The sequence below is a fragment of the Schistocerca gregaria genome, chromosome 6, assembly GCF_023897955.1.
Source record: "Schistocerca gregaria isolate iqSchGreg1 chromosome 6, iqSchGreg1.2, whole genome shotgun sequence".
NCBI lineage: Eukaryota > Metazoa > Arthropoda > Insecta > Orthoptera > Acrididae > Schistocerca > Schistocerca gregaria.
Genome location: NC_064925.1, coordinates 506,049,556 through 506,072,011, shown reverse-complemented (window position 1 = coordinate 506,072,011; position 22,456 = coordinate 506,049,556). Strand labels below are relative to the sequence as shown.

Here is a 22,456-nt window from a genome sequence, read left to right as displayed (position 1 = left end):
ATTCCGATTAGCCTTTGTGCAGATTCTGTCCATTCTAGGGTTCTTCTCGGAAGTCTCTATGGCTCCATTCTTTCAATGTGGCCAAACCATTTATGTCTGTTTCACTCCATAGTTTATTCTAGGAGCTCGATCTGCAGGGTGTTTCGTATTATTTCCTTCCTTATTCTGCCCCATCTCGTCTTAGCCTGGATCCAACGTAGAAAGCGCATCGCTGTTGCCTGTATTCTTTTGAGAGTCTTCTTTGTCGAAGTCCAACATTCTTATCCATAGGTCAAAACTGGCAGATAATTTGAGTTGTATATCTTTGCTTTGATAAGTATTTTCCAGATTCTAATTATGTCCGATCGGCAGTCATTATTGTGTATATGACATAATTACATTTTGATCTTTGCTTTGGCAGATATTTTCCAGTTTCTAATTATGTCCTACCCACAGTCATACCTGTGTATCGGAGATAATTAGAAATTGGAAAATGCCTGTCATGCAAAGATCAAGGTATACAACTCATATTATATGCCAGTTTCGAACAATTTTCTATTATCTCCGCAATTTAGTTCTTGATGTTTCCTTTTTTGATTAATTTAGTTCCTTCGATACTTGAACGAATCTACTTATTTAATAAATTTTCCATTGCAAGTTACATCCTTCATTTTTCCCATTTTTCCTGCTTTAACATTACTTAACTTTTTTGTCGAGCTTATTTCCATGCCCACTTCTTCAGTTACTCTCTACCGGGTATTTCGTTGTCCTTCCAAAATCTATCCATTTTTTCCCCAAATTATCACATCGGCTGCATACGCTATCGTTTTGATATCATCTGCTGTTGAGTCCTGGCGAATTTTCCTTATGATTTTGTCCATGACTATATCAAAAAGCACTGGTGAGAATACACTTCCTTGCCGAACCGTTATGTGCATTTCAAATCATTATGATTTTTTGCCGGCTATTAAAACACAGTTCAGGTACATTTTGTACACGTTTCGGATTCGAAAATGCATTTCTTTCAACAATTACAGTCTGCTCAGACTTCGCCATATTTCTTCCCTTCTGACAGTGTCATAAGCGTCTGGGTCTACAACGTGCTCCCAAATTCCCATTTCTCTTCTACAACTTGTCTGGCTGTAAATGTATAATTCATCAGACAGTAAATAAATAAAATGTTTAGTATGCTACTATTCTAACACATCTCAATCACTTTGAATCTCTGCTGAAGATAGCAGTGAACCCAACCTGTCTGCGTATACAATCAGTTCCGTGTGCAAGTGTGAGAAAATATCCTAAATATATGTGTCGTGTGTATATGAGACGGAATATGGGAATCAGCCCAGTATTCACTTGGGGGATGCAGGAAACCGCCAAAAAACCAATCCAGGCTAGGCGGCACATCGACCGCTTGTTAATCTGCCGGGCGGGTTCGATCCGGGGCGTATGTACCTCTCCCTCCCGGAAGTTGTCGCGTTAACACGTGCAGCTTTTGTCTTCAGGTTTTCCAGTAGTTCATGACTGGCTTTCATTGAATGCCTTTATCAAGATGTACATTTTCAGAAATTTCTTCGTCAGGTTAAGTCCTATTTTTGACACTATAAAAATTTTTCAGTAAGGAATGCCCTCTTTTGCTGTGATTTATTGCTTCTATCATTCTTTCTTTGTCCGTTCTGCATTATTTAGATTCCAAGGAAGCACATTTTGTTCACATCGTCTACCATCTCGTCTCTAAATTTTGTGTTATGATCATCGATAACCTCATTTCTGCTAACTCACTTCCTCATTTTCGGCTGTAGGACAATAAAGAAGGAGGTTATTACCAACTTTTAAAATATGTGTCGAAAAACCTAAATCAGCAGCACAACATTCCCTCCAGGAATTAAACGGCCTGGTTTGATGCCAAACTACGTTGTTTATTAACATAAGTGAAAAAGCTGCCGTCAAGAATTTACGAGGCAAGGCCATCGTGGACTTAACGAAGATCTGAACGTAGCGTGGGCACCACATATGATGCAGCAGGAATCAACGGAATGTATCAAAAGAGCGGGGGATTTGGCGTATAAAATGCTGCGTTGACCACTAGGTACAACATTTCATCTTTTGTTGTACACGTGTGTGGGTTGTAAGTTAGGGGGCGAGGATGCACGACCCCTGGGATTCGACGCCCACCAGCTGGAAACGGATGCGCGAGCAATCCCCCTTGATAGCAAACCGGTCTGCGATCGGCCGAAGGAAAGTCTCAGAAATACCTGCTGCGCAATCCAATTGCTGTACGGCGGCGGTCGTCGTTTGTTTTCATTCTTCTCGTTAAGGCTGCCGCTTCGTACTTCCAAAAGCGGAACGGCTGCTATTATTGCCGCAGGGTCGCACAGAATATTTCTAGGGTCATCGAAAGGGAAAGCACAAGCAGCTATTAAATAGGCTCGACATTCGATTCGAACGGCCTAAACGATAGAGTGGAACTGGTTGTGAAATTTATGACGTGGTAAGGGCTCTAAGATACTTTTCAGTTTTTGAAAGGTACAATGAAAGGTCAAAGTTGTAAATTTCGCTGATTTCATTGGAGCTTACACTACGATCTAAACCCCGTAGTGTTTCCTGTGTGAAGTATACAGGGTGTTTTAAAAAAGGTTATCGCACTGCATAAGACTATATCTTCTACATGAATGAAGTTAGAAATTTGGGGTAAATACAAAGCTTACTTCGTAGCTTTTATTTTCGGAAGACCCATCCGATTTTACAGGGGTGTACAATTCCATACTGTCGCCTTATGAACAAAATACGAGCGCATGGAATACCAGAACAGCTGTATGACTGGAGTGAAGAATTTCTGCCAAATTCAAGGCACTATGAAACTTCCTGACAGATTACAACTATGTGCCGGACCGAGACTCGAACTCGGGACCTTTGCCTTTCGTGGGCAAGTGCTGTACCATCTGGCTAAGCCATGTCTCTGCTAAGCTGTGAGGATGCGGGTGAGTCGTTCTTGGGTAACTCAGATGGACGCCGGCACGGTAGCTCAGCGTGTTCGGTCAGAGGGCTGTGTGCTCTCTGTAATAAAAAATAAAAATATAAAAAAAAACTGAGTCAAGGAATCAACTTTCAACTTGAACGGATGTCTTGTGACGTCCGCCCAGATCAAAACGCAACAAACTATATCTATCAAAATAAAAAAAAAAAAAGATGGTAGAGCAGTTGCCCGCGAAAGCAAAGGTACCGAGTTCGATTCTCGGTCCCGTACACAGTTCTAATCTTCCAGGGAGTTTCATAGCAGCGCACACTCCGCTGCAGGTTGAAAATCTTATTCTGAAAATAGGGCACTATGTTATTCTTAGTAGAGAGAAATCCTCAGACGAACTTCGGGCATATCGCAAGGGGTCACTGCTTTTCACAATACATAAAAAGGATCTAGTGGATAACGTCGGAAGTTTCAGTAGGCTTTTCGCAGATATCGCTGTTGTAAATAGAGTGGTTGCAACGCTAGAAAACTGTATTGAAATGCAGGAAGACCTGCATAGGCGCAACGTTTGGAGCAGAGATTGGTAACTGGCCATAAACATAAACAAATGCAAGGTATTTGCTATTAATAGGCACGAAGACAAATTATTGTATGATTATACGATTATAGAAGAATCACCGGAAGCAGTCACGCCACAAAATATCTATAAGTATGCATATAGTGGAACAACCACAAAAAAAATAACCACATGTAAGACAGATGACATACTGAAATTCATTGCAAGGATCCTCTGGAAATGTAGTCCACCACCAAAGGAGATAGTTTATAAAACCAGCGTTCGAATACTTGAATTATACTGGTCAGTCTGGGATCTGTACCAGATAGAGGGAACACAGAAGATCCAAAGAAGTCCACAGAGTTTCGTTACAGAATCATTTACTAAGTGCCAAAGCGCCACGCAGATGCTCAAACAACTTCAGTGGCAGACGCTCCAAGACTGTCATTCGACATCACAGTGTTTACTGTCAAATTTATGAGCTAGCGTAGCGTTATCGCTTCCCGCTCACGGGGTCCCGGGTACGATTCCCAGCGGGGTCAGGGATTTTTCCTGCTTCGAGATGACTGGGTGTTGTTGTCTTCATCATCATCATTCATCCTCATTACGGTCGGAGGTAGGCAATGGCAAACCACCTCCACTAGGACCTTGCCTAGTCCAGCGCTCGGAGTATGGGACTTCATCATCATCATCATCATGTTTCTAGTAGGGTCAACCAACATATAGGTGTTTGTTTCAACTTGAGACAGCTAAATAACTCACAAACGACGCTTCCCGATGAAAAGTTAATATTAGTAAAGAGGACATCTGTGTGTGCTACAACTGGCCACTACATAACCACCTCTTCTGCGTGGACGGGGTCAACTTGGTATTTTAAAATGCAAACCCATTCGGATTCTACACCAAAAAATACATTGTTTTCAATTCTTGTAGATGTAAATATAATTGAGAAATATCAAGTGAGTCTGTTTTTGCAGTTAGGAACTAACGCATTTCATTTTAATATCAGCCTTTGTGTTCTAATGGTTGATACTGACGTTGAAACGTTACTTGAGTGTTGCAAATGTGACTATACAGTAAAAATAATACTGCTGGACACTGGCATTTCTGCCAGATAAGCTAATTCTAAGGTAACGTAGTTTGCTGTTATCTATGCAGTTGATAATGGCGAGTCCCCAATCCATAAGAAAGCTTGCTTTCGGTGGCAGCTCTTGAATCACACCATCAGGGTGACTGATTTCTATGTGTGTTTTCTATCCGAGCGCCGTAACTCACGTGCTGGTCGCTGGCTTCTCTGTAGAGGATGGCACGAACAACCCGCTCAAGGTGATCTCACAGATACTTGATTGGGCTTAAATCCGGAGAGTTTAGTGGCCTGTTATTCTTCGAGCCACTGTCGTAAAATATGAGATGTGTGACAAGTTGCATGCCCTGCTGGTATATGCCACCGTGCCAAGGAGAAGAAAACTGCGTATAGAGGTGGACATGGGTCCCAAGGATAGATGCACACCGGCCGCTGTGGCTGAGGGGTTCTAGGCGCTTCGGTCCGGAATCGCGCAACTGCTACGGTCGCAGGTTCGAATCCTGCCTCCGGCATGGATGTGTATGATGTCCTTAGGTTAGTTAGGTTTAAGTAGTTCTAAGTTCTAGGGGACTGATGACCTCCGATGTTAAGTCTCTTAGTGCTTAGTGCCATTTGAACCAATTTTTGTTTGTTTGTAATTAAACCCTCGCAGCAAATTTGATGGTCTTAGTTTCAATCAAGATATGATTAAGAAAGAGCGTTCGACAGTGTAAAACGGTGGAAGATGTTCGGCATTCTGAGAAAGATAGAAGTAACCTATAGCGAAAGACGGATAATATTTCTTCAGGAATAAAGAAGGAATTATAAGAATGGAAGATTAATTACGAAATGCTCGGATTGAAAAGGGTGTAAAACAGAAATGTATCCTTTCGCCCCTACCGTTCAAGGTATGGACCGGAAAAGCAAAGACGAAAGTAAAAGAAAGGTTAGAGAATTTCAGAAAAATTGAATGATTATTCAAAAGAAAGGTCTTCACAAATTGAGCATATCAGTAACACTTTGGTCCACTTCTGACCGTAATGCAAGCAGTTATTCAGCTTGTCACTGATTGAGAGAATTTTTGGGTGTGCCAGCCGCTGTGGCCGAGCAGTTCTAGGCACTTCAGTCCGGAATCACGCTGCTGCTACGGTCGCAGGTTCGAATCCTGCCTCGGGCATGGATGTGTGTGATGTCCTTAGGTTAGTTCGGTTTAAGTAGGCCTAGGTTTATGGGACTCATGATCTCAGATGTTAAGTCCCATAGTGCTCAGAGCCATTTGAACCATTATTTTGGATGCCCTCTTGAAGGATATTGTGCCAGATCCTGTCCAATTATCGCTTTAGATCGTCAAAATCCGGTGTTGGATAGAGGGCTCTGAAAATAACGGACCAAACGTTCTCAATTGGAGAGAGATTCAGCGACCTTGCTGGCCAAGTTGTTGTTTGGAAGCACGAAGGCAAGCAGCAGGAACTCTCTCCGTGAGCAGACGGGCATTATCTTGCTGAAATTTAAGTCCAGGATGGCTTGTCATGAAGTGCAACAAGACGGTGAAGGGGGGGGGGATAGAATATATTCGACGTACCACTGTGCTATAAGGGTGCCGTGAATGACAACCAAGGGGGTCCTACTATGAAAAGATACCTATCTCAGATCATCACTGCTGGCTGTAGTGCCGTATAGCGGACGACAATCAGGTTGGTATCACACCGCTGTCTCCAGACACGTCTGCGGCTTAGGATTTCGTTGTCTGGAGTAGAACTGTCTTCATTGATGAGTCCCGCTTCGAACTGACTCACGATGACCAGTGAAGCTTTGTCTGGAGACACCCCGAACTGTGGTGGGGTACCAACAGGGCTGTCGCCCGCCGTACGGACCGACAATCAGGACGCACACGGCGTGAGTTTCTAGTGCTTGACTTCGTGCTTGCCTAACCCTACCTTGTCTAGCAAGGTCTCCGGATCTCTCCCCAGTTGAGAACGTCTGAGGCATTACGGGCAAGGCCCTTCAAGCAGCTCGGAGTTATGACGATCTAGCGCACCAACTGGATAGGTTTCGAGAGATATCCATCAGGAGGACAAGCAACAGCTCTGTCAATGAATGCCACTCCAGTAAATGGTTATATAAGCCCAGAAGGGGACCACCACGCTATAAACCATGTCAATTTGTGAAGCTCTTTCTCTTGAATAAATCATCCAGTTTCTCTGAATTTTAAAAATTTGTTTGACTGTACATTTACATCACATCTACCTATTTCTGCCCCATTCGGATGATTCATTTTTTTGTCTTAGAGTGTATATACACTACTGTCCATTAAAATTGCTACACCACGAAGATGACGTGCTACAGACGCAAAATTTAACCGACAGGAAGAAGATGCTGTGATATGAAAATGCTTTTCAGAGCATTCACACAAGGTTGGCGCCGGTGGCCACACCTACAACGTATAGACATGAGGAAACTTCCCAACCGATTTCTCATACACAAGCAGCAGTTGACTGGCGTGGAATGGTGAAACGTTGTTGTGATGCATCGTGTAAGGAGGAATGCTTACCATCAGGTTTCCGACTTTGATAAAGGTAGCCTATCGCGATTACGGTTTATCGTATCGTGAGTCAACAGACGGGGACGTTTGCAAGACAACAACCATCTGCACGAACAGTTCGACGACGTTTGCAGCAGCATGGACTCTCAGCTCGGAGACCATGGCTACGGTTACCCTTGACGCTGTATCAGAGACAAGAGCACCTGCGATGGTGTACTCAATGACGAACCTGGGTGCACGAATGGCAAAACGTCATTTTTACGGATGAATCCAGGTTCTGTTTACAGCATCATGATGGTCGCATCCTTGTTTAACGACATCGCGGTGAACACACATTGGAAGCGTGTATTCGTCATCGCCATACTGGAGTATCACCCGGCATGATGGTACGGGGTGCCACTGGTTACACGTCTCGGTCACCTCTTGTTGGTATTGACGTCACTTCGAACAGTGGACGTTACATTTCAGATGCGTGGCTCTACCCTTCATTCGATCCCTGCGAAACCCCACATTTCAGCAGGATAATGCACGAGCGCATGTTGTAGGTCCTGTACGGGCCTTTCTGGATACAGAAAATGTTCCACTGCTGCCCTGGCCAGCACATTCTCCAGATCTCTCACCAATTGAAAACGCCTGGTCAATGGTGGCCGAGCAACTGGGTCGTCACAATACGCCAGTCACTACTCTTGATGAACTGTGGTATCGTGTTGAAGCTGCATGATCAGCTGTACCTGTACACGCCATCCAAGCTCTGTTTCACTCAATGCCCAGACGTTTGAAGGCCCTTACTACTGTCAGAGGTGGTTGTTCTGGGTACTGATTTCTCAGGATCTATGCACCCAAATTGCGTGAAAATGTAATGACATGTCAGTTCTAGTATAATATATTTGTGCAATGAATATCCGTTTATCATCTGCATTTCTTCTTGGTGCAGCAATTTTAATGGCCAGTAGTGTATGTTGAACAGTTGGGGCGAAAGACTAGATTCCTGTCTTACGCCCTTCTCAACCCAAGCACTTCGTTGTTGGTTTTCCATACTTTTTGTTCCCTCTTGGTTGTTTTAACAAATATTATCCGTTTTTCGCTATAGCTTAGTCCTATTTACCTAAGAATTTCGAACGTCTTGCACCATTTTACAGTGTTGACGGCTTTTTCAAGCCGAAAAACCCTACGAACGCATCTTGAGTCTTGCTTCCATTACGAATGACAACGTCTGAACTGCGTCACTGGTGTCCTTACCGAAAGCCAAACTGATCGTCACCCAAAATATACTCGATTTTCTCTTTTTAGTACCTACATCTACATCTACATCCATACTCCGCAAGCGACCTGATGGCATGTGGCGGAGTGTACTTTGGGTACATCGGTTCTCCCTTCTATTCTAGTATCGTATTGTTCGTGGAAAGAAAGATTGTCGGTATGCCTCTGTGTGGGCTCTAATCTCTCTGATTTTATACTCGTGGTCTCTTCGCGAGATATACGTAGGAGGGAGCAATATACTGCTTGACTCCTCGGTGAAGGTATGTTCTCGAAATTTCAACAAAAGTCCGTGCCGAGCTACTGAGCGTCTCTCTTACAGAATCTTTCGCTGGAGTTCATGCGTCATCTCCGTAAGGCTTTCGCGATTACTAAATGATCCTGTAACGAAGCGCACCGCTCTCCGTTGGATCTTCTTTATCTGTTCTATCAACGCTATCTGGTACGGATCCAACACCGGTGAGCAGTACTCAAGCAGTGGGCGAACAATTGCACTGTAACCTACTTCCTTTGTTTTCGGATTGCATTTCCTTAGGATTCTTCCAGTGTATCACAGTGTGGCATCTGCTTTACCGGCGATCAACTTTATATGATCATCCCATTTTAAAACACTCCTAATGCCTACTCCCAGATAATTTATGGAATTAACTGATTCCAGTTGCTGACCTGCTATATTCTAGCTAAATGATAAAGGATCTTTCTTTCTATGCATTCGCAGCACATTACACTTGCCAACATTGAGATTCAATTTCCATAGCGTGCACCATGCGTCAATTCGTTGCAGATCCTCTTGCATTTCAGTATAGTTTTCCATTGTTACAACCTCTCGATATACCACAACATCATCCGCAAAAAGCCTCAGTGGACTTCCGATATTATCCACAAGGTCATTTATATATATAGTGAATAGCAACTGTCCTACGACACTCCCCTGCGGCACACCTGAAATCACTCTTACTTCGGGAGACTTGGCGTCCATTGAGAATGGTTGAAATGGCTCTGAGCACTGTGGGACTTAACATCTATGGTCATCAGTCCCCTAGAATTTAGAACTACTTGAACTTAACTAACCTAAGGACATCAGACAACACCCAGTCATCACGAGGCAGAGAAAATACCTGACCCCGCCGGCAATCGAACTCGGGAACCGGGAGAATGACATGCTGCGTTCTCTTATCTAGGAACTCTTCAATCCAATCACACAATTGGTCTGATAGTCCATATGCTCTTACTTTGTTAATTAAACGACTGTGGGGAACTGTATCAAAAGCCTTGCGGAAGTCAAGAAATACGGCATCTACCTGGGAACGCGTGTCTATGGCCCTATGAGTCTCGTGGACGAATAGCGCGAGCTGGGTTTCACACGATCGTCTTTTTCGAAACTGTTGTGGTTGGCAGGAGAGCCAACACCGTGTTACTAGAGGAGGCCGAAAGGCACGCGTTTTAACTCACGCAGGCTGGCGTGAGGTCTGGAACAGGACGAGGAAATTAGAATTTAGCAAAACGGACGTAGCTGGTGGAATACTTAACTTTAATCGATTAATGACGAACGTCGCTCTTGACGGTACATGATTCACAATATCAATAATAACTGAATATGGCGCCTTGCTATGTCGTAGCAAATGACGTAGCTGAAGGCTATCGTCTCGGCAAATGAGAGCGTATTTTGTCAGTGAACCATCGCTAGCATAGTCGGCTGTACAACTGGGGCGAGTGCTAGGAAGTCTCTCTAGCCCTGCCGTGTGGCGGCGCTCGATCTGCAATCACTGATAGTGGCGACACGCGGGTCCGACGTATACTACCGGACCGCGGCCGATTTAAAGGCTACCACCTAGCAAGTGTGGTGTCTGGCGGTGACACCACAGAAACCCATGTTAATTCCTACAGAGTAGATTTCTAGTTTCCAGAAAAGCCTGTATAGAGGTTCGCAAAGTGCACGGAGATGTCCACTCTCCTGGTGATGTGGGGAAGCTGGTGCTGGTGCCTACGGTCCAGCGCGCCGGGGTCGCCGCCAGCGATGTCGGCAAGTAGAAGAAGAGGGCGGGGCCGGCGTCTCGCGTGCGGCCAGTCTACGTCCACGACACGCGAGACCGGCCGGCCGACACGACAGCCGGCCGCGGTTTGGTTTTTCTCAGGGCGGCCGGGGCCCGCCAGCGTGTCACGCCAGCCGCCGGACCGCCGTGCACGCGCGTCCAGTCGCGGAGCTACACAGTAGCGCGTTGGCCTCTTTACGCGTGAAAGGCAGGTAGCACTGCTGTAGTCTCCATCATTTATAGCTTCGACCCAAAACAATTATCAGCGTAAGTAGCTCTGACCCATTTACTGACGCACTGGAGAGCCAAAGAATCTGGTACACCTGCCTAACATCGTGTAGGCCCCCGCGAGCACGCAGAAGTGCCGCAACACGACTAACATCTGAAGTAGACCTGGAGGGAACTGACACAATGAATCCTGAAGGGCTGTCCATAAAACCGTAAGAGCGCGACGGGGTGGAGATATCTTCTGAACAGCACGTTGCAAGGCATTCCAGATGACAATGTTCATGTCTGAGCAGTTTGCTGGCCAGCGGAACTGGTTGAACTCAGAATAGTGTTCCTGGAGGCACTCTGTAGCAGTTCTGGACGTATGGGGTGATGCATTGTCCTGCTGGAATTGTCCAAGTCTGTCGGACTGCACAATGGTCACGAATGGGTGCAGGTGATCAGGCAGGATGCTTACATACGTGTCACCTGTCAGAGTCGTGTCAAAAATGGCTCTGATCACCACGGGACTTAACTGCTACGGTCATCAGTCCCCTAGATCTTAGAAATACTTAAACCTAACTAACCTAACGACATCACACTCATCCATGCCCGAAGCAGGATTCGAGCCTGCGACCGTAGCCGTTGCTCGGTTCCAGACTGTAGCGCCTAGAACCGCTCGGCCAGAGGCGCATCAAGACGTATTAGGAGTCCCATATCACTCCAACTGTGAACGCTCCACCCTATTACAGAGCGTCCACCAGCTTAAACAGTCTCCTGCTTACATGCAGTGGCACAGAAGCGAGTGAAACTATTTTAAACAATCGTGTCAGATAAATCTACATAAAAGAACATATGGAAAAGCTGTCTAATTCAAACACTACCCGGTATGAATATTTTCAAAGCATCTGATACCAGTTTCTTCCACTTTCATAAATTTAGTACTTACGCTTGACAACTGCAACTTTGCTTGTACCGTACTCACATTATGAGAATATCAAAAAGCCAAACATTTTTACCCATACTTACTGCATGTAGACAGTCCCATATCTGTATAAAATGGGGAGGGAAATGTTATTGTACTATTGATAGCTTATAGGAATTAAACATGTAATTTATTATCAGATAAACACAAAAATGGTTCAGATGGCTCTGAGCACTATGGGACTTAACTTCTGAGGTCATCAATCCCCTAGAACTTAGAACTACTTAAATCTAACTAACGTAAGGATATCACACACATCCGTGCCCGAGGCAGGATTCGAACCTGCCACCGTAGCAGTCGCGCGGTTCCAGACTGAAGCGCCTAGAATCGCTCGGCCACACCTGCCGGCAGATAAATACAGTGGGCATCAAGACGACCTTTTAGAAATCGATTCTGGATCAAGGTTCAAAATGAATCCTGGGTAATGAGAAAAAAAGGATGAATTCAGACTGCAGACCAACGAACTGAAGTATCTCAGGATAATAGGAGGATACATAAATTTACATTATAAGAGAAATAAGTATTTTAACAAGGAACCGAAATTTTTTATATAAACGAAAAGTTGAAAGAAAATAGGGAAAAAACGGATGTCCTGACCCTGACCCTTGCCGATGGGAGAGTCAAGATTACCACTACATTTTTGGCAACATATATAGCAAGAGAAGAGATGCATTGGAGGACCAGCAAAAAGATGGAAGCACCAGATGTAGTTGCAACAGGCCGAACAAAGACTAGCGCTTGACAGAAGAACAGAAAGAACTTAGAGTAGACTGAATAACAATAAGTTTAAGCGTAATGTCATTTTTAAAAAGGGAGCCCCCACAATGGAATCAGTGGAACAAGTTTGAGGCCTTCAGTCAGGTCTCTTATGTAGATGTGGAACGCTAACAGACCCCGAAGTGATTTCTCCAAACCAATGATCGAACGGCTTGGTGCAGTGACTAACACAATAGAACTGTGTTCGAAAGGCATGGGGTTAATATCTCCGCCCAATCTGCGACATTCCAATTTCTTGCCGTTTTCCTAAATCATCACAGCTGATTGCTGCACGATTCTTCCATTGTTACGTCATTAATAATAAAAGAGCGTAGGCTTGCGCGTCAACAGTCTATATCAATAAAATTGTTCTAGTCTTATGAGATAAACCACAACATTTCCGCTACCTACAATACACTGATCAGCCACAATGTTCTGACCACCGTGGTACAGTTAGTAAAATTGTTGTTTATTGAAACATAACCCATTTCGCGGCCTGAAGAGGCATCATCATGTGCAATAACGTCTAAAGTTCATACCCATACCCATCTCTCCTAACCAAAATTTACTATTCAGTGAATACTGTCAATACTATCGCGAGCGAAAGGTAACGAACACTGTTTCATTCCTTTAGGAAAAATTGCTGATACGCGATAACATGCGATTGCAGGGCCATGTCTTAAAATTGTTCCTGCACAGGTATGATCGCAGGGCGACATGACATTCCGTAACCTTTTAACGTTTTGCACCTGATATTGCACCTGGCTTTAGGCCACAGAACCGGTTGTGTTTCACTAAACAACCATTTTACCAGCTGTTAGCGGAACTCTTCTTAACATTATGCCTTTCAACAGCTGCGGGTGCCCAGAATATAAAATAGTTTGCAACCAGAGAGTATAGTCAAAAGTACCACAGCGTCTGAGTTCACTCTATGTCGTGTGTATCCGGATGTTGCTGAGTTTATGTATGTCACCTATCCAGAAGCTGATCTGGACACAGATTCCATGTTATCCCATACTACCGTGACCATACCTTTTCATGATGAAACTCAAAATAAAATAGAATTGTCGTTAGTGCTTGAGATTTTGAGTTACAATGTAAGATTCATGTTTGTGGTAGAGATTGGACCTTTTGTGTTGTACGATCATGATGAGAGAGAGAGAGAGAGAGAGAGAGAGAGAGAGAGAGAGAGAGAGAGACACTGAACCTTCTTCTCACCATGTCGTTTGTGCGTGTATTTACATGTCTGCGTGTGAAAGGGAAATGAGATTGTTCTCCGTTCCGTCGACGTTAAGGTCATTAGAGACGGTGGTGAAGTCAGGAGTGAACAACACTGGGGATGGAAATCAGCTGTGTCATTTTAAAACGAACGATCTCGAATCTCCTAGACTGCAGGGCGGGGATTTAAATTCCACTTCTCCACAATGCAGGCGTTATGTCCCATAGTGCTCATCATACGAGCGTCATCATACGAGCAGCGTAATTTCTAAAATAGGTAATGTGAAACGCCATTTTGTGCCTGCTTTCGTATGCGGCAAAGAGATTTCGAAAGGCCTTGACGTTCTCAGAAGTGTTGACGACAGTCTTAATATTCAGCACGAAGACTCTAAGTTAATGCTAGTCATTTCAGTGAGAACAGCATCGTCCCACAGCGGTGCGCTAAGTTCTCCGACAATTTCATCTCTCGTCCTCTTCATGTGTTTCTCGTTTGTCCTGGCTCCAGCCTTGACAGTGAAGAATCATTTTAGGCCGAAGATAGCGAGAACGTACACGCACTTGCAAAGCAGCAATGAATATTTTGTCAAATTCCGCTGATGCTTCCTGTATTCAGTGATTCACAATTTCGATGCTTATACCTGTACATATTACAAAGTCACCCGCCGTGTTTTTCTGTCTGCACGTGAAGGCCAATTATAGGAACTAGTGTAGAGATTTTGATACTTTTTTTTTAAATACTATACAGATATATTCACGAGAAAGATTTGTGTGTATAATTTATCACCGCTACGTTAGGCAAGTTCTCCTGCCGTGGATTGTTACTGCTGTCCTTGTGGAGCCGGGGCATTTCGCTAGTCAATTAATAATAAATTTTTAGTAATCTATAGGTCTTTTTTTAAGAGAGTGGCAAAGATATAGCCTGCATGTAGCTACAAACAGTTTTCTGTTTAGGCCAACCGCAGCTAAAGTAATCCATGTTTCTGAAACAAAGCGTTTTAAGATGTATAAGAACTTTTACAGGCATACGACCGATTTCGTGATTTCAAATCACATCTTCAGGGGTACACGTTTAATTCAAAAATGCTTCAAATGGCTCTGAGCACTATGGGACTTAACATCTGAGATCATCAGTCCCCTAGAACTTAGAGCTACTTAAACCTAACTAACCTAAGGACATCACACACATCCATGCCCGAGGCAGGATTCGATCGTAGCGGTCGTGTGGTTCCAGACTCAAGCGCCTCGAACCGCTCGGCCACAACGGCCGGCACACGTTTAATTGTCATTATGACAAAAACAGATACTTATCCTGATAACCTATGTCCATAAGAACCTAAATGAAGAATCCGCACGTCAGTAAACATTTAACCCCTGGTGCGCGAAGGAGGGGGACTCAGCCTCCCCAAAATAAAATAGTGATACGCGCAACGGCAGCATTTATAATGACTTTTGTTACAATACGCACCAGATATTAACTGCCTTACAAGGCCAGGATCATATTTATTTATAATGTCTGACACCTTGGGCTTGAGAAGACAGTTCAGATGTTTTGTCCGTTTGCGCTTTAAGTGGTAAGCTAAGTTTGCTACAAATAAGTACACTCGCTATGCAGATAAAAATGTCGGACGTACGGCAAACTACGTGAAAAGGTAGAGCAGATGTGGCATAACGTATCCCAGGACAGTATTCGCCATGTGCACGCTCGACTGAATGCCAGAATCAGTGCCTGTAATTACCGCCTGTGGAGGCTACACCACATACTTTAGAATATATTATGGGAGTGGCAGTGACCAATGTGATGTAAATATTTACTATTAAAAACAGTCTTGATCACGATTTATTTATCAAGGTGACCGGTTTCGACCACTACTGTGGTCATCTTCAGACCACTGAGTAGGAACCTCATTCTGTTGGAGAATCACTACTGGATTCTCCAACAGAAACAGGTCAGAATCACTACTGGATTCTCCAACAGAAACAGGTTCCTGCTCAATGGTCTGAAGATGACCACAGTAGTGGTCGAAACCGGTCACCTTGATAAATAAATCGTGATCAAGACTGTTTTTAATAGTAAATATTTACACCACATACTAATTTGGGTTTTCAGCATGAGTCGATTCCTGGTACCCCAGAACCGCTTGTGCTATTGATCTGTAAATGTATGAAATCATTTCATTCAAAGTTTTATCCGCGTATGCTTTCGTTCCACTTGTGCACTACATACAAATTTTGCACTTTGGGCCCCAGTCACTCCACTGCTCTTGAGACCATAAGGGATCGTTACTAATTGTGATCCGTCCTCTATAGAACTGTGACAGTTGCGGCGGCTCCGGCGCGCGTCTTGTTCCCAATCGGCCTTAACCCTTCGACTGCGAGTTTTTTTTTTTTTTTCAATAGTCAGAAGTAACAATATGAAAAGAATATTGGGAGGGGAGTGACGGTAACGAAATATAGAATTCTTCGCAAGTACCTCCAGTGTGTTAGAAAACAACTGAAAGAAACCTTCAAGGTACACTGAAGTCAGACACAAATCAGTGGACAGAACATCTGTCCAAGTTCGGAACTCACGCTACAGGTGTCAATAAGGGCTTCGTTTGTGACGTGGCAAGTATCAATTCGTGAGAGCGAGTCGTTGAAGCGATGTGTCCGGGAAAATGCTAAGGCTATTTGCTCTGCGAATCTGGTTCCTGAGTTGGCTATCTGTAGCAGTGAAGTGATTCGGTTCGACAATACGATGACGACGGCTTACAACGGAACTCCAGGAAAGCACAACCTACAGGTGCAATCTGGAATTACACTGAAGAGCCAAAGAAGAACATTATAATGAGCTGATTACATTTCACGAAAAACCAAATATTTGAATAATTTTCAAACAATCTGTCTGTAGGCACTTTTCTTGTCCCATAATAGTTTCGGTCGAAGTCTAGCGATCTGAACATTCTGACACTTCACACGCTTTTGTAAGACACGAACAGCTGCACTTAAACCAACCACTTCATCGTCGAAGCAGGTCTGTGTTGGTGATTCTCACGAACTTGGCACTATTACATGGAGAGTTGAACTGGCTCCTTCTGTGTCATTTGACTGTTTTACAGCTTTAGATTGAGTGTCGAATCTTTGTGGCAGTTTCCTCTTCATCGTCAGTTGAGGTGGCTTATTTGGAATGTCAAACAGAGTGGGTACTGCATTCCACACGAGTTTGTTATTGTCTGCGTTCATGAAATGTAGCGAACAAAACCTAACCGGGACTTTCTTAATAAGGTCTCCTCGTCTGTTATTAACTAGCCATTTTTGCTCCTAAAACGAAACATTCATCATTTATACACATACAGTTTGCAAGTGTATCCTGACGATACAGTTTAGAAACATGATGGTATATACCTCTCAGGATCTTACGAAACCTAAAAAAAAGACACCTGTGGTGTGTTCTTGCTATTGCTGCTGTAATTTATTGCGCTACAAACGCTCCCGATGGTAAAAACCATTGTGTAAATCAAAATAAACAAACACTATTCGCTTTCACGATCGCGCCGAACTCACAGTTCAACCTACGGGCCGCTTGGGGCGCTGCTGGCAACAAAATCGAGGCGAAGCGTCGCGACTGTTATGTTAGACTGAGTTTCTAGCCCAGGAGTTGACTTGTTCGGTCCGACTAAAGTTTTCAACTGTTCATGGCTGTGCGTGTTGTAGTCTTGAGCGTTTGCCGGTGTGCTGGGCAGTGCAGAGATGCCAGGCGGCCCAGGTGAGGCGGCGACCAGGGCAGAGCGGCGTGGGGCGGCTGACCCTCGGCGTGGCCCGGCGCGGGTCGCGTGGCGGTGGGCGGCGGGCTGACCCTGCTGAACCCGCGGGCCGCCGCGTGCCGCACCGCTTGCTCAGCCGAGGACCTGCCGCACAATTAGCTGCCGCCCCGCCTCTGACGCTGAGTGACGCAACGCCCGGCGCGGCCGCGCTGGCCGAACTCGCCTCCTGACGAAGCGCCGGTTCCTCAGGACTGACAGCCACACGAAAGGCGAGAGGAAAATGTTGTGCACGGGCGCCAACATACAATTCTGCAGAACTTTAGCCTTACCAGACACGTTCAATTTGTAAGTAGGCTGTTTTTATGTTGGTAACGCCACGTAGCGCTCTGTATGAAAATTACTGGCTGTGCTGTCTGTAGTCTGTGGCTGGTTTGCATTGTTGTCGCTATTGCAGTATTGGGCAGTTGGTTGTTAACAGCGCGTAGCGTTGCGCAGTTGGAGGTGAGCCGCCAGCAGTGGCGGAAGAGGGGAGAGAGATGGCGGAGTTTTGAGAGCGGATGATCTGGACGTGTGTCCATCAGAGAGAGTAAATTTGTAAGACTGGATGTCATGAACTGATATATATATATATATATATATATATATATATATATATATATATATATATATATATATATATATATGGTGTTACAAAAAGGTACGGTCAAATATATATATATATATATATATATATATATATATATATATATATATGGTGTTACAAAAAGGTACGGTCAAATATATATATATATATATATATATATATATATATATATATATATATATATATATATATGGTGTTACAAAAAGGTACGGTCAAACTTTCAGGAAACATTCCTCACACACAAATAAAGAAAAGATGTTATGTGGACATGTGTCCGGAAACGCTTAATTCCCATGTTAAAGCTCATTTTCGTTTGTTCTTCCACCTACGCTCAATGGAGCACGCTATCATGATTTCATACGGGATACTCTACCTGTGCTGCTAGAACATGTGCCTTTACAAGTACGACTCAACATGTGGTTCATGCGCGATGGAGCTCCTGCACATTCCAGTCGAAGTGTTCGTACGCTTCTCGACAACAGATTCGGTGACCGATGGATTGGTAGAGGCGGACCAATTCCATGGCCTCCACGTTCTCCTGACCTCAATCCTCTTGACTTTCATTTATGGGGGCATTTGAAAGCTCTTGTCTACGCAATCCCAGTACCAAATGTAGAGACTCTTCGTGCTCGTATTGTGGACGGCTGTGATACAATACGCCATTTCCAGGGCTGGATCAGCGCATCAGGGATTCCATGCAACGGAGGGTGGATGCGTGTATCCTCGCTAACGGCGGACATTTTGAACATTTCCTGTAACAAAGTATTTCAAGTCACGCTGGTACGTTCTGTTGTCGTGTGTTTCCATTCCATGATTAGTGTGATTTGAAGAGAAGCAATAAAATGAGCTCTAACATGGAAAGTTAGCGTTTCCGGACACATGTCCACATAACATATTTTCCTTCTTTGTGTGTGAGGAATGGTTCCTGAAATTTTGGCCGTACCTTTTTGTAACATAATGACTTTTGAACACTATTAAGGTAAATACATTGTTTGTTCTCTATAGTTAGTGCCTTCAGTAGTTTGAATCCTTTATATACCTGGCAGTAGAGGCGCTCGCTGTATTGCAGTAGTTTGAGTAACGTAGATGTTTGTGAGGTAAGTGATTCATGAAAGTTATAGGTTATTGTTAGTCAGGGCCATTCTTTTGTAGGGATTATTAAAAGTCAGAATGCGTTGTGCTAAAAATATATTGTGTCAGTTTAGTGTTGATCAGAATAAGTAAATGGAGTAATGTCTGAGTACGTTCAGTTTTGCTCAGCTGTTTGAAAAGCAAAAAACGTAAGTGGTTTACCAGCACAGTAATTCATTGATTTTTCTAAGAGGACCTTTCAAATTAGTGTATTTCGCCATTGACCACCTCCGTCTCATCAGAAGCACCTAAATTAGTGGACGTTCATAAGGGCTGTGGCCACAATTCATCTTTATGACTGCCTAAACTCACTGGGAAGACATTCAGTACGTCTCAATGTCTACGGAGGAATGGTGGCCCATTTTTATCTCGAGATTCCAAACCAGAGCAGGTCTGCGGTCTGGAGAGAAGTCGACGAGACCGAGCGAGGTGGCGCAGTTGTCAGCACACTGGACTCGCTGTCGGGAGGGCGACGGTTGAAATCCGCGTCCGGCCATCATGATGTAGGTTTTCCGTGATTTCCCCCAATGGCTTCAGGCCAATTCCGGGATGGTTCCTTTGAAGCGCGGCCGATTTCCTTTCCCATCCTTCCCTAATCTGAGCTTGTTCTCCGTCTCTAATGATCTCGTTCGCGATGGGGCCTAAACTACAGAGAGCGATGTTCTGCCAAGAAACCAGCTTCGCAACTAATTTGGAAATTTCAGCACAAGGAAACGCAATCGTCGTAGAACACACAAAGCCGACGAAGTTATAGTCGCCGCCTCGGTAGTAACACACAAATGGTTCCAATGGCTCTGACCACTATGGGACTTAAATTCTGAGTTCATCAGTCCCCTAGACTTAGAACTACTTAAACCTAACTAACATAAGGACATCACACACATCCAAGCTCCAGGCAGGATTCGAACCTGCGACCGCAGCGGTCGCGCGGTTCCAGACTGTAGCGCCTAGAACCGCTCGGCCACTCTGGCCGGCTGCGCCAGTAATGCTAAGTCCGATGAGCAGTTGCAAGGTTCGCAAACCACGTTGTAGGAGGCATGCGAAGACCACATACTGACGTTAGGCATTTCACAGTTTTAACTGAAGCACGTTGTTTTAGCAATCGCGAGCACTACATATGCTCAGGCAAGATAGTGGGTGTACCCATGGTGCTTCCTGTAGTTCTTTCTTTCCTCCTTGGTTAATATTTGGCAGCCACTGTGCGACTACCGCGAACATAGCTGCTTCACCAAGTGCTGTGTTGACCTTAATGTATTCACCTCAGGCTCGTTATCTGATATCCGGCAAGGTATTGATATTTTAATTCCAATTACAACTATATTAATACTCAATGTTAATACTCCTGTCTTTGTTCACTTGTGTTAAGTTTGAAGTTTACAGGGACTTGTAATAAATAGAGTTTTATAGTGACCAATGTTTCATTCTGTAGTTTGCCTAACTCCCTGTTTTTATCATTTTGTGGATTACAGCTACTACGATTCGCGTATGTTAGGGCCATCCCTGATCCATAGATTGAATATGAAACTGTCCCTTACGTGACACCTGTAATTAAATTCATCTGATCGTATACGGAGTGATACGGTTATCGGTAAGCCCACCTGGTACAGATGTTTCTGACATACACAGGGGTATGTCGATCGCTCAGTTGTAACTTTACAGCACTTCATGATGATTTATTTACGAGGATGGCTGTACGGAGATTACTCAAATGTCAATAAAAAAAGAGTTTCAGAGGATCTCCTGCACTTACCTACTGGACTAATTGTAGTCGATGAAAAGAAACTATGAAGAAATAGTTTAGCCAATGCCTAGGCTTTAGAGAAGATCTTCTATTCTGCAGTGGGGTGTACACTGTTCTAAAATTTCCTGGGAACTTAAAAATGCGCACACTCCGCTGCAAAATGAAAAATTAATTCCAGAATCTATTGCTCATGTGGACAGATTTTGAGAAATATGTCTGTATAACTATGGCAACGGCCTTGCCGCAGTGGATACACCGGTTCCCGTGAGATCACCGAAGTTAAGCGCTGTCGGGCGTGGTCGGCACTTGGATGGGTGACCGTCCAGGCCGCCATGCGCTGTTGCCATTTTTCTGGGAGCACTCAGCCTCGTGATGCCAATTGAGAAGCTACTCGACCGAATAGTGGCAGCTTCGGTCAAGAATACCATTATTACGACCGGGAGAGCGGTGTGCTGGCCCCACGCCCCTCCTATCCGCATCTTCCTCTGAGGATGACATGGCGGTCGGATGGTCCCGATGGGCCACTTGTGGCCTGTAGATGGAGTGATCTGTATAACTATAAAGCTTCTACGTCTACATATGTACTCGGCAAGCCACTGCACGATGCTTAACAGAGGCTACCCTGTACCATTACTAGTCACATCTTTCCCTGTTCCACACGCAAATAGAACGAGGAAAAAACGACCGTCTATAGGCCTCCGTATGAGCCCAAATTTCTCGTATCTTATCTTCGTAGCCCTTATGCGAAATGTGTGTTGGCGGCAGTACAATCACTCTGCAGTCAGCTTCAAATTCCTGTTCTCTAAATTTCCTCAGTAGAGTTCCTCGAAAAGTACGTCGTTTTCTCTCCAGCTATCCCCATTTTTCTCGAAGCATCTCGACGAAACTTGCGTGCTGTTCGAACCTACTGGTAACAAATCTAGCAGCCCGCCTGTGACTGCTTCTCGAGCAACCACACGACAAGGAGCAGTGAATGGTATGAGACGCTCACTTGTATTTCCGCCGTAGTTAATAAGCGGTGGCTGAACACGCTCAGTAGATAGGCCGCCGACGCAGATCTCGATGGGGTCCGCCAGTTGGCCGCTCTTGTTTGTTTTTGTGACGGGTGGGACTGGATCACATCCTGTTGGCGGCCGGAGCTCTACAGGTGACTAATATATTAGCCGCGCCGCTGGCCGGAACAAAGGTACTGCGCCCGAGATATATTGCTTTGTGCGCCCGGTAACCCGCGCCAGAAACAAAGCGCACAAAGGGAGACAATATTTCAGACCATCACGGCTCCTTAACAATCAAAGGGCTGTAATGACTGGAGCAACAACATAAATTTAATTACCACTTCAGAAAAAAAGGAATTGGAGAGCGGGGAGGAGGGGAACGAGAATAATTACCGATCGAGTGGCGGTGAGGAGCGTCGCCCGCCTAATGTTTTGTCGGTGGCAGCCGTGCCGAGCCGGGCGGGTATGAAAGGCACTTCTCAACACGACCGCCCCGCGGGGAGCGCGCTCCGGAGAATTGGGCTGATTGCGGGCGGATAGGGATGGCGCGGGGTAAAAGGACGGTGACCCACCATCCAGGAGCACGTGCTATGATGCCCGAGTCACGGCACCTTAGTGTGTGTGTGTGGACCAGGTAATGGGCTT

The 22,456-nt window shown here is 44.7% G+C and overlaps 1 protein-coding gene and 1 pseudogene across 3 annotated transcripts in view; one reads left to right on the top strand and one right to left on the bottom strand.

Moving 5' to 3' along the window:
- The window catches only part of LOC126278314 (transcription factor AP-2-epsilon), a 750,640-nt gene that overhangs the window by 606,327 nt on the left and 121,857 nt on the right, over nt 1-22,456 (bottom strand). The gene's annotated exons all lie outside the window — the stretch shown is intronic.
- On the top strand, nt 21,045-21,162 carry LOC126279773 (5S ribosomal RNA; annotated as a pseudogene).